Here is a 13,581-nt window from a genome sequence, read left to right as displayed (position 1 = left end):
GTTCTCCTTCACTATTTACAGCAGTATCCCAATGCTGGGGCGACTTTTTGTATCTGTAACTGTAGAAGTCACATGGTTTTTAAAGCAAAGAACTCGTTGAGCTAGGTTCAGTGTGCATTTTCATCTGGAAAGGAAGTTTCTTGAAGGTTGTTCAATAGAGAGCAGAAAAGGAGAAAATCTGCGAATGCTAGATCAGGTGAATAAGGTGGTGTGAAATGATTTTAAAATCCAACTCATGTGTACTGTTTTTTGTCAGAGTAGCATATTGCGGGCAGGCTTTATCCTGGAGTAGTGTCTTCCTAGTCATCATTCATGTACTGCATCTGCAACACATCTCAGTTGTTGACAAATTTCACCAGTAATCAGTGGTTACACCTTGAGGAAGCACTTCACAGTAAATCACTCTGGATGAACAACATTATCTTTCATGGATGCTTTTTGCTGCTGCTTTGTTTGGGCTCAACCATTCTCTTTTTTTCGTTATTTTAGCACAAAGCCACCATTTCTGATCAGCATAATGATACAGGGCAGGAATGGTTAGTGTTGTTCACAAGCCAACTGATGACAATCAAGCACAGATGGACATAGATTTTTGTGATTTTGGTGTAATGCATGTGGTACCTATACACCCTATTTTTGAGTCTTCCCCATTGCACGCAAATGTCAGAAGTTCATGAAATGATCAAAGTTCATCGAATTTGCCAGTTCTCAAGTACAATGACATGGATCACTGTGAATTAATGCATTTAAATGATCTTAATCAAATCCCAAATGTAGGTCACTAATAGCAAAAGAAGTCTCATTAGAATAAAAAAAAACCATTTTCTTGCAAAGCTCTGTCCAATGGCATTAAACACAAACAGGGCACAAATGTTTCTGGCTGCCTCCACTGCTGTTACCCCTCTACAGAACCAAAGCAGATGAGTATGTCAACAGTGCTCCTATTTCTCAACTTGGCACTCCACTTTCTAGTGACTATAGTTCCATTCGGTATCTCCAAATGACAATATATAAGCTCCAAGACCAACAGTGAACATGCCATGAAGACAATTTCTTACAGCAGCTGAAAACATTGGGGAGAAAAAGTGACCATTGAAATTAGATCCACGGCACTCAGTCAGGAAGTGTATACTTGACCAGCCATCAATTTTATCAGATGAATGTTCAAATCAATCACAGAAGCAAGAACTCTTCTTGTAAAGGTCATAACCATGTAATTAGTAAAATATTGTGCTGACTTTACAGCATGACTGAAATATGCAGTAGAAGCGGACTGGCATCACATTACAACCTTGATCTCCCTTTACTCGAGGAAACTAGGGTTAAAAGAATTACACTTACAAGAACTAAATCTTAGCTTAGCAACAAAAAACAAAACATTCATAGTAGAAACAGCCAGGACATTAATAGAACATGTTTGTGGCTGGTTTACAGGCAACAGAACAAATATTCAATCTTTATACTTACAAAAACAAACATCATGCAATTCCAAACAAATCCAAATGACTTATAGATAGAAGGACATATCAATGACACACTGGATGAAAATCCATGAGTGAAGTTCTTAAGCATTCGGATTGATAATAATTAAGGAGGCACCAGCATTAGAACAAGTTAACCAAAAAGCTCATATCTCTCTGCCTTGCAATTCTAAGTGTTCCTCCTGAGTGTCAACTTGCAGGAATGCTTTCTAGCATGCTTTCACTCAGTCCTATCCTATAGGATACTCTTATAGGGCACTAGGATTTATCCTATACAACCTTGTAGTAGGAATGTGATGTGAACACCTTGCCCAAACCTCTTCATTGACCTAGGGAATCTTGCACCTACCTGTCACTACGGAACACTATTTGACAAGTTTACTGATTTTTTTACCCCGTTTCAATTTTAAATCCAAGCAGACACCAAGGAATTTTATGCAGTGTGTTTCATTTAGTGTATGACGAACTGTCTACTTCTTCCAGCAGCAAGTCATTTCTGATTGCTTTAAAATGTACAAAATGAATCCTTGAGGGATAAGACTAACTGGTAGCTGTAACAATAATAAGGGTAATGTGCTGTGCAATACAGTGCAGGAAGTTTGTTGGTAGTAATCATGATTAATTATTAAACATATGTAACGTAATTAACAGTTTAGTGAGATTAACACTGAACGGAATCTGAAGATTAGGGAATTCTGTAACAAACCGATGGGAGTGGAAAATATTAGGGAACACACAAAAGGGCCAAAAACAGAAGAGATGAAAAAATGATCAAAAACATAATTTTTCATATGGGTGGTGTACCATTGCATACCTTCACGAAGAAGCACTTCTTAACAAGAAGGTGCCCGAGGGATTGATCAACTATAAGGGGCTGCAGATCTGACCTTGAAATTTGCTTCGTCTCTCAGTATGGTACCTTTTTTATTGGTGGGTGTTTGTGAAAGGCTCCACCTATATGCATCCTCTTCCAACAACTCTGAACTATGATGCTACATGGCAACAGCAGTGAGTTTCCTAAACTGACATGATTACAAATGCACGGATGAAGTCTATCGCCTGGATGCTTAAATGTGTTCAAAAGAGTTTCGATATTTGTGATCAATAAATGATGAATATGATCCTAAAGACTGCTGTGAAAAGCACCTTGATGTTGTATGTGCACTCATATAAATTGTTCACAATGGGAAAATCTTCGTTTCTTTGTAAATAAAGGCTTCTCAGGTATCTATAGAAGTACAAAACTGACCCCAATTCTGTACCTTTATTTATGACAAAGTTATAGCCTTGTGAAATCTGATGATTTTAAACACCCTGAGGAATTGCTTATACAGGTAGAATTTCTTTCAGTAAGTTATGATAACCTTAATTTGTCTTGAAGAGTTTCAATAATAATAATAATAATAATAATAATAATAATAATAATAGTAATAACCCAAAAGTTCCTAAATGCAATGTAATATATACCATACAGTTAAAAGGAAGTCACGCTTGATCAAGGTCCGCGTCACTTTCCATTTTTAACCAGACATAACGTCTGAGAAAGGAAAGAAATAATAATAAATTATTATTTCCATTTTATGGCCTTCATTGGACCACTCTCGCCCACTCTCTACAAAGAATTTTTCAGTTTCCTGTCAGCCCAGTATTTGTTCATTCTCTCAGGTCTCATTCTTCTGTCTTCATCAGGAATCACCCTTCCTATTGTCTGTCTGTTGATTCTCATTTGCAGTCTGGTTTTTTTGTCTGTGAGTTTCCTGATTGTCAGTTTTGTTTCTTAGGTCTTGAAATGTAATCTGTAGCTCATCCATATCTTCCTTGATTTCTGTAATCCACTTAATGTTGCACTTACTATTCCACAATTTTTCTATTGGCCTACTGATGATCCTGTTCTCTGGTGTTCTTATTACATGTCCAAAAAATGAAATTCTTTCTTCCTGATTGTACTCATTACCAGTTCTATTTCCTTGTAGACTGTTTCATTTGTAGCTACTCTCCAGTGTCTATCTTTCTGGTATGAGTTGTTGATACACATTCTGATGATTCTTCTCCCTATTTTGAGTATTTTCTCTATTTCTGCGTGTTAGTTGTTTTGAAGATGGTTTCACTTGTGTATGTTATTTCGGGCTGAGTGACTGCTTTGTAGTGCTTTAATTTTGTTGCTATTGACAGGATCTTTTTGTTGTAGGTGTTCTTGGTGATATATTGTGTTGTAGTCAATTTGTTTATTCTGTTATGCCATGTTGGCTTTTCATGGAGTTCATGTGTTTTGATTTCTCCCAGTAATTCAAATTTATCTACAATTTTGATTTCTTGGTTTCCTACACCAATTTTGTTTATGAGTGTAGGGTCAGTTAACATGATGACTGGATTTTCAAAGGATATTTCAAGACCAATTTTTTGTGCTATTTCCTGTAGTGAGAATTTCTTGTTTGGTTTCCTGAATACTGTTGGACAAGAGAGTTAGGTCATCAGCAAATCCTAGACAATTTATAGTTATGTTGTGTTTGGATCTTCCAATTTGGATGTTCTTTGGGTTAATGTTGTACCATTTCATCATCATGTATTCTAAAGTACAGTTCAAACAGCAAGAGTGTCAAACAATCTCCTTGTCTTAAACCTGCTTTTATGATGAATGGCTCAGAGTTCCTCCCTGAACTTGACATATCAAACAGTGTTGGTTAAGGTGAGTTCTATCAATTTGATTAATTTTGTATGGAGCCCAAAACTTCTTAAGATTTTTAACATTGAAGATCTATGGATACAGTCATGTGCTTTTTTAAAGTCCATGGAGTTTATTACAAGAGGTTCATTTTGTTTCTTGTAATATTATATGGCTAATTTTAAATTGATGATCTGTTCTGCACAGCTTCTCCAATGTCTGAAGCCTCCTTCGTATTCACCTAATTCTTCCTCTATTTGCTGTTTGATCCTCTTGTATAGGACTGTGGAGAAAATCTATGTGCAGTCTAAGAGTGATACCTCTGTAATTACCTGGGTTGCTTTTATCTCCTTTTTTGTGGAATGGTTGGATTATGACTGTGGTCCAATGTTTGGGAAACTTTTCTGTTATCCAGATTTTTGTTAGGGCTATGTGTAAGGATGTTTGAATTATATCACTGGCATATGTCCACATATCTGCAAAAAACATGGTCTTCTCCGCACGCCTTATAAGTTTTCATCTCTGAGTGCTGTTTCCACCTCTTGAATTGTTGGAGGATTCATGAGATCAGGTGGAGTCTTGATGGGTGTGTGTGTAGTAATTGCTACAAGTTCCTGGGGTTCTTCACAATTTAAAAATTTACTAAATGCTTTTGCCATGATTTCAGCATTTACCTCGTCATTATGTGGCTTTCTTCCATCTTCCCTTTCCAGCATTAATGTGGCAGGGGCAAATTTTCGTAATTGTCTTCCAAACATTTTGTAGAAGTCTCTGAAATTGGTTTTATGGTAATTTTTTCTATTGAGTCGGTTAGATCTTTCTGTGATTGTCTCTTGGTTTGCCTGATAATTTGTGTGAACTTTTGCTTGATATTTTTGAGGTTGGTTGTGTCTTCTTCTGTTTTGTGTGTTTGATATTTTAACCATGCACAATGTCTTCCACTATGAATTTTGTCGTATTCTGAGTTCCACCAGACATGTCTATTAGGTCGGTTCAATGGGGCTAAATTTTCTGCTTGTTGCCTGAGCATTTTAACATAGTAGATTTTTCTGTGGAAGAATTTGTCCATAAATACATGATCCAGCTGCCATTCTCCTTTTCTCCAATCAGGATGTTTCCAAGTTTTACATTTGTTTGGCCTCCTTTTGAAGTATGTGTACTTTGAGATCAGTTTGTGTTCCCTACAGATTTCAGGAAGTCTTTGACCATTCTAACTTGTTTATGTGGAGCCTATTTCCCAATAATATCCCAGTATTTCTTTTCTCTTCTGAGTTGAGTATTGAAGTTCCCTAATAGGATCTTAACAATGTTAATATTTACATGGTTTATTGCTTGGTCAAGGAGATCCCAAAACTTTTCCACTTCGTTCCTGGTCTTTGTTAGAAAATTCGTTTCATTAGTAGGGGTATGGGCATTAACGATGATATAAATTTTGTTACATATTTTTAAACTCAAAGTTGCAATTCTAGGGGAGGTGGCTTGGAAATCAAAAATCAAATGTATTATTTTCACATTGACTATAAACCCAGTTCCAAATTGGGGACATTCTTTCATAACCCTTATTCCAGGTTTACCATTGTAAATTCAGTAGCCTTGTGATTTGAATGGTTCTTCTGTAGTATTTCTTATTTCCTGGAGTCCTGTTTCTAAAATTTTCTGCTTCTCTAAGTCATCTATCAAATCTTTATTTTCCTATTTTAAGTAGAGAATTAATATTATGAGTTGCAATGTCGCTGATCTGATCTTTGATCCTGTTCTTATGAACTGGCATAAGAATGGGTGATTGCCAATGCTCCAACCCATTGACACCTAAGTGGCTACCCACCGAATCTGATGTAGCCTTCTCCCACAGGAATTTACCTCTGAAGTGTAACTAATGCTAATCTAACACTGCTAATTAAGGGAATTACTAATAGATTAGTTTGTTTGTACGATTCGCTCAGGTGACTACCACTATTTCATACGTAATTTCAAACTAACAAGTGGGGTACACATCAGTGATTTCAGTGCCAACCACATGACATGGTTTTCCAGGCCACACAACCAGCAACACACTATTCTCCACACTTGCACTGACAGCAGCACTCCATGCAGTGGGCAATATCTCTGCCCAGGTGCTATGGAAGCATCCTGTACGACCTGGGATCTCTTGGGTTGCATATGAAGGCCAGTACTGCCTTTTGCATTTTCATGGTAACTAATCACCAACTACAAGCCAGCCACTTTGACAACTACAGCTATGCCTACAGTTCATTGTTTTGGCCAATCTTCTGATTTGCACATCCCTGACTACTATGCATGGTGTTATTTCTGTAAAACCCTTCTTGTGGAACAACACTACTGGTGTTCCACATACTGTCCTGTCTACTTTTGATGCTAATGCATCCCTTTAATTTGTTCAAAATGGCATAATAGGAGTCTCTGTGACCTGAAGTCTTGGTCTGTTAGCTGTGAATCAGCTCCACTCCTTTACATACCGTGAGCTTTTTTTTTTTTTGTTTTAGAGCGCAAAATGTCTATGGTCATTAGCACCTGGTCCGTGACTTAGGAAACAATAAAAAACCGAAATTGAAAACCAGCAGCAATGGGAACGAAAGTCAAAAATTGGAGAAACTAAAAGCATAAGGAAGGCTTAAAAATCCGCGACAGAAAGGGGTTGGTTGTCCCCAAACAAACTTCAAATGACTGACGTCATTTCACTGGCACTAATAAACTTGAGAACGCGGTCGGCTGAGCGCGTGTCATCTGCAAAATTTGACGATATATCAGGCGATAGCTGTAGACGGGAGCGTAACGGATTAAAATAGGGGCACTCAATTAAAAGGTGTCTTACCGTCCTCAGCTGAGAGCAGTGGGGACAGAGTGGGGGAGGATCGCCGCTTAAAAGATGTCGATGGCTAAAAAGACAGTGCCCTATCCGGAGTCTAGCTAAAATTACCTCCTCCCGACGACGCGTTCGGGAGGAAGAGGTCCAAGCGCAAGGAAGGGCTTTCACTTCCCGCAATTTATTATGGGTAAGTGTTGACCAATGCATGTGCCATGAATGAACAACACGTCGACATAGAACGCTCCGTAGATCGGCGAAGGGAATCGATTGAATAGCTGGCCGAGGAAGAGAGACTGCAGCCTTGGCTGCAATATCGGCCGCCTCATTTCCACAGATTCCAACGTGTCCCGGGAGCCAGAGGAACACCACCGAGATGCCCCCCAGGTGGAGCAAGCACAGACAGTCCTGAATCCGGTGGACCAGAGAGTGCACAGGATAAAGAGCTTGGAGACTGAGGAGAGAGCTGTGAGAATCTGAGCAGACAACGTATTGTATCCGCTGATGGCGGCGGATGTAGTGGACAGCCTAGAGAACAGCGTAAAGCTCCGCAGTATAAACCAAACACTGGTCGGGAAGCCGAAAGTGATTTGGGGTGTCGCCAACAATATAGGAACTCCCTACACCTAACGATGTTTTCGAGCCGTCGGTGCAAATAAATGTGGCGTCCGTCATTTGTGCACATAGAGCAGCAAATGCCCGACGAAAAACAAGTGAAGCGGTACCATCCTTGGGAAATCGACAAAGGTCACGGACCAGGCAGATCCGGGGACGGAGCCAAGGTGGTGCTGTACCCCAAGTTGTCAAGAAGGTTTTAGGAAAGCGGAAGGAAAGAGACTGGAGCAGTTGACGGAAGCGGACTCCCGATGGTAGTAGGGAGGAGGGGCGGCCTGCATACCCTACGTCAAAGGAGGCGTCGAAAAAAATGTCATGGGCTGGATTAGCAGGCATGGAAGACAGATGGCTAGCATAACGGACTCAGAAGGACTGCTCGCCGATTGGACAGCGGAGGTTCAGCAGTCTCAGCATAAAGGCTTTCCACAGGGCTGGTGTAAAAAGCTCCAGACATTAAACGTAATCCACGGTGGTGGATAGAGTCGAGACGCCGAAGAATAGACGGCCGAGCAGAGGAGTAGCCTATGCTTCCATAGTCCAATTTCGAGCGCACTAAGGCGCGATAGAGGCGGAGAAGGACCACTCAGTCCACTCCCCAGGAGGTACCATTCAGGACACGGAGGGTGTTGAGGGATCGCAGACAGCGAGCCGAAAGATAGGAAACGTAGGAGGACCAGCACAGTTTTCTGTCAAACATAAGACCCAAGAATTTAGCGACGTCTGAAAACGGAAGGTTGACAGGACCTAGATGTAAGGAGGGCGGAAGAAACTCCTTACGTCGCCAAAAATTAACACAAACGGTCTTACTGGGTGAGAAACGGAAGCCGGTTTTGATGCTCCACAAGTGGAGGCGATCGAGACATACTTGAAGACGTCGTTCAAGAAGACTGGTCCGTTGAGAGCTGTAGTAGATCGCAAAATCGTCCACAAAGAGGGAGCCCGAGACATCAGGAAGGAGACAATCCATAATTGGATTGATGGCAATGGCAAACAGCACAACACTCAGCACGGAGCCCCGGGGTACCCCATTTTCTTGGGAGAAAGTACGGGAGAGAATAGTGTTCACCCGCACCCTAAATGTGCGCTCTGCCATAAATTCGCGAAGAAAAGGGGGCAGCTGACCTCAAAAGCCCCAAGAGAACAGTGTGCGGAGGATGCCTGTCCTCCAACAGGTATCGTATGCTCTCTCCAGATCAAAAAATATTGCTACCGTTTGGCGTTTCCGGAGAAAATCGTTCATGACATAAGTGGAGAGAGCAACAAGATGGTCAACTGCAGAACGATGCTTTCGGAATCCGCATTGGGCATGTGTTAAAAGACTGCGGGATTCCAGCCACCACGCTAAATGGTAAGTCACCATACGCTCCAAAACCTTACAGACACTACTTGTGAGAGAAATGGGGCGATAGCTAGAGGGGAGATGTTTGTCCTTTCCAGGTTTCGGAACAGGAACGACGATAGCTTCCCGCCATCGTCTGGGAAAAGTACTGTCGGTCCAAATTCGATTTTAAAGGCAAAGGAGGTAACGCAGACTATGGGTTGATAAATGCAGCAACACTTGGACGTGGATACCATCTGGTCCTGGGGCGGAGGAGCGAGAAGAAGAGTGCATGTTGGAGTTCCCGCAAGGAGAAAACAGTATTGTAGCTTTCGCGATTTTGAGAGGAGAAAGCAAGATGTCGCACTTCCGCTGCACGTTTCTTCGGGAGAAACGCTGGCAGGTAATTTGAAGAGCTCAAAATATCAGCAAAGTGCTGACCCAACGAGTCAGAAATTGCGACAGGGTCCACTAATGTGTCATGCGCGACAGTGAGCCCAGAGACCGGGGAGAAACTAGGTGCGCCTGAGAACCGTCGAAGCCGACTCCAAACTTCCGAGGAGGAAGTGGAGGTGTTAAATGAGCTAACAAAGAATTTCCAGCTTGCCTTCTTGCTATCGCGGATGACGCGACGGCATCGCGCTCGCAAGTGCTTATAGCGGATACAGTTGGCCAAAGTAGGATGGTGGCGGAAAACGCGGAGAGCACGCTGCCGCTCACGTATTGCATCACGGCATGCCTCGTTCCACCAAGGAACTGGGGGGCGCCGGGGCAATTCGGAGGTGCATGGTATTGAATGTTCCGCAGCTGTAAGAATAACGTCGGTAATATGTGTGACCTCATCGTCGGCGCTGGGATAGTGACGGTCATCGAACGTCGCTAGAGACGAAAAAAGTGTCCAATCAGCTTGGGCAGACTTCCAGCGTCGTGGGCGCATGTAGGGCAGTTGAGGCTGCAGTCTAAGGACACATGGAAAGTGGTCACTCGAGTGTGTATCATCAAGGGCGAACCATTCGAAGCGCCGAGCTAGCGGAACAGTACCGACCGCAAGGTCCAAATGAGATACATTTGTCGAGGAGGCAGACAAAAATGTGTGGACCCCAGTGTTGAGGCAAACTAGATCTGCTTGGTGGAAGACGTCTAGCAATAGTGAGCCACGCGGACAAGGATGTGGAGATCCCCAAAGCGGGTGGTGGGCATTTAAGTCCCCAACCAGCAAATATGGGGGTGGAAGCTGACCAAGAAGATGAAGGAGATCAGCTCGTGCCATTTGTGTGGACGATGGAATGTATACCGTACAAAGAGAGAACGTGTATCCGGAAAGGGAAAGACGGACGGCGACAGCTTGGAAGGAAGTGTTTAAATGGATTGGGATATAATGGAGAGTTTCATGGAGAAGAATCATGAGTCCTCCATGTGCTGGAGTGCCTTCAACAGAGGGGAGATCATATCGGACGGACTGAAAATGAGGGAGAACAAAACGGTCATGGGGATGCAGCTTTGTTTCCTGAGGACAGAAGATGACCGGCGAGTAGGATCGTAAGAGGATCGCCAATTCATCCCAATTGGCTCGAATACCGCGGATATTCCAGTGGATAATGGACATAGGGTGAACAGAAAATGGAGGAATGTGACCAAGGTCGCTGTCAACTCAACGACTGCTCAGAGCTTGCGACCGACAGCATGGAATGGCATTCAGCGGAAGGCAGAAGATCCTGATCCATAGGTTGGTCAGGAGCAGCTCCTGCCACCAGCGATCAGCCGGTTGACCGGCCGCCAGCAGTGCGCCTCGGCGACACAGAAGACGGCTGAGTGCGATTTCCGCCAGGTGGTGCTGCAGATGGGACACGCCTTGGCAGAGAAGGAGAGGAACTGGGTTTCTTTGTAGCCTTCTTGGAAGTATGATGTTTAGAGGAAGGAGGAACCGATGGTTGGGAAGTAGCCGTACGTAAAAACTCTTCACGAGTATACTCTTTTTTCGAAGTCTTGGTGTCTGACTTTTGGGCTCGAGATTTAGCAGAACTCGACGAAGGGTGAGCCAGAGAGTGGGCAGACGAAAGTGGTGAGGTTGAACGGGCGATCTTTGCACTGGCCGATCTGACGACCGTGGCACTAAAGGTGAGGTTGCAAGTCTGCGTGGCCGCCTCCTTTGTTGGCCGAGGAGAAGCATGGACAGTGCTGTATTTTCCTTTTTGAGGCACGGTGGGCTGTCGACTGGCGAATAATTTTCTAGCAGCAAAGGTCGACACCTTTTCCTTCACTCTTATTTCCTGGATGAGCTTTTCGTCTTTAAAAACAGGACAATCTCGATAGGAAGCAGTGTGGTCACCCATACAGTTGATGCAGCGAGGGGATGGAGGTGGACAAGCACCCTCATGGGCATCCTTGCCACACGTAACACATTTGGCCAGATTGGAACAGGACTGGCTGGTGTGATTGAACTGCTGACACCGATAGCAACGCGTGGGGTTTGGGACGTAGGGGCGAACGGAAATTATCTCATAGCCTGCTTTGATTTTCGATGGGAGTTGAACTTTGTCAAATGTCAAGAAGACAGTGCGGGTTGGAATGATGTTCGTGTCAACCCTTTTCATAACCCTATGAGCAGCCGTTACGCCCTGGTCAGACAGGTAGTGCTGAATTTCTTCGTCAGACAGTCCAGCGAGGGAGCATGTATAAACGACTCCATGCGAGGAATTTAAAGTACAGTGCGGTTCCACCCGGACAGGGAAGGTGTGTAGTAGTGAGGTACGCAGCAATTTTTGTGCCTGGAGGGCACTGACTGTTTCTAACAACAGGGTGCCATTCCGTAATCTGGAACAAGACTTTACAGGACCTACAATTGCGTCGACACCTTTCTGAATAATGAAAGGGTTGACCGTGGAGAAGTCGTGACCTTCGTCAGACTGAGAAACAACAAGGAACTGTGGCAACGATGGAAGAACTGACTGTGGCTGGGACTCAGTGAACTTATGTTTGTGAGCAGACATAGTGGAAGGTGAGGAAACCATTGCGAAAGAATACCCCATGATTACCGGCGTCTCCGATGACACGCTCCTCCATTGTGGGGGCCCTCTCTGAGGGCACTCCCGCCTTAGGTAATTGTTCACACCTCAGGTCACACCTCCCGACAAACGGACGGAGGGACCAATCGGCACTTTCGGAAGGTATCAGCTCAGGTAATCACCCCTCCGTGGGCCTGGCCGTTACCAGGGCGTACGTACGTGTCCTACCTGTCTACCCGGGGTGGGGAATTATGCGTTACCCCGTCACCGGCTACGCATGGAAGTGCGTGGGTCGGCCTTCAGACACGCACAGGGAGGAAGAAAGGGAAAGGAAAGAAGAGAGGTCTCAAATGCCGCAGCGGAGAAAAGGGCAAAGAGAAGAGGTAAGGAAAAAGGAAGGACAAAGGAAGGATGAAGACATACAAGCAAGGAAGGCGAAGAATGCGGTACATTTACAAGCGTCCGTCTCCGGACGTAGGCACAAACCATACTCCCAGAGGGGGAGAAAGGGAAGGAAAGAGCCAGAGGTGAGGGGGGGCGAAGATAAGGGGGGGGGGGGGGGGGGGGGGGAAGGATGCGGAAATGGAAGGTATGCAGCCCGGAAAGGAAGGCCACATTAGCTCGGGGTCCCGTGCTCACTACGCACGTATCCACAAAAGAGTTGTGGATCCCCTGGGGGGGATATTGTCAGCTGTCACTAGCATGATAGTTTGGTTCCTTGACCTGTAAGCTTGTATAGTCTTTATCTAATTTTATTTCTGTGACATGTTTAACAATGTGAGCATCTCTTTCCCTTAGCAAGGTCATAAAGCATATTTAAACAAATAATCTTTCTTCTTTAGATCTGCCAGGACTCAAATGTTGAGGTTGGCTTCACCTGTGAACGATCATTCACCAAAAGCCATACACAGGGTTTTTCTATAACTGAAAAATTTGTAACTAATACAACAGGCACAACCGAAGCTGCCACAATATGTACAGGTTGTGGCCTAAGTATCAGGGCTGATCTACAACATACAAATTTTATCTCTCTTTTTCAAAACCCAAAAAAAATTTATGACAAAATCAAGAATAACTATTATTCACACAGAAGATAAGAACAGAAAAATGACCTACACTATTAGAACTTACACTTAATATAAATGTGAATTAGGTTTATCCATCACACACAGCCATTATACAATATAGTTGATATCAACAAGGGCTACAGAAAACATGATTATACCAGCAACCAGTCCCCTTCCACTTCTGTTTACAACAGTCCGCACATAACAGATGATATGATAGTCAAGTTCAGGAGTAAAAAAATACTCTACAATTACGAACAGCAAAAAGTTCCAGAAAACTGACAATCTGCTAATTCCACTGTAATACATCCTTTACTCTACACAATTAACAAAAGGCTCATTAGTTGACTACATGCAATACATTAGAGATGTGAATACTTACAATATCCTCAGTGACAATTTCCAAATTCAATTCAGGATCCTCCTTGATAAAATCAGTGGACCAAGATATTCCAAATGGATCTTTGACAGACTGCATGAAAAAAAAAAAAAAAAAAAAAATGCTGAAATATAACTGCTCGCTAACTTCTGACACAGTTCTCAATATTCCTTTCTTATGAATATCATCCAACTCTGCACAGATTCTAATCAACTGGGAAGAGTGAGTGT

General features: G+C 43.2%; 1 protein-coding gene across 5 annotated transcripts in view; it reads right to left on the bottom strand.

The window, feature by feature from the left end:
- LOC124719889 (zinc finger protein 726-like) overlaps nt 1-13,581 on the bottom strand; it is a 609,944-nt gene that overhangs the window by 63,513 nt on the left and 532,850 nt on the right. The gene's annotated exons all lie outside the window — the stretch shown is intronic.

Source organism: Schistocerca piceifrons, chromosome 11 (assembly GCF_021461385.2).
Source record: "Schistocerca piceifrons isolate TAMUIC-IGC-003096 chromosome 11, iqSchPice1.1, whole genome shotgun sequence".
Lineage (NCBI taxonomy): Eukaryota > Metazoa > Arthropoda > Insecta > Orthoptera > Acrididae > Schistocerca > Schistocerca piceifrons.
Note: the sequence above shows the minus strand (reverse complement) of the source record. Positions and strands in the feature narration are given on the sequence as shown.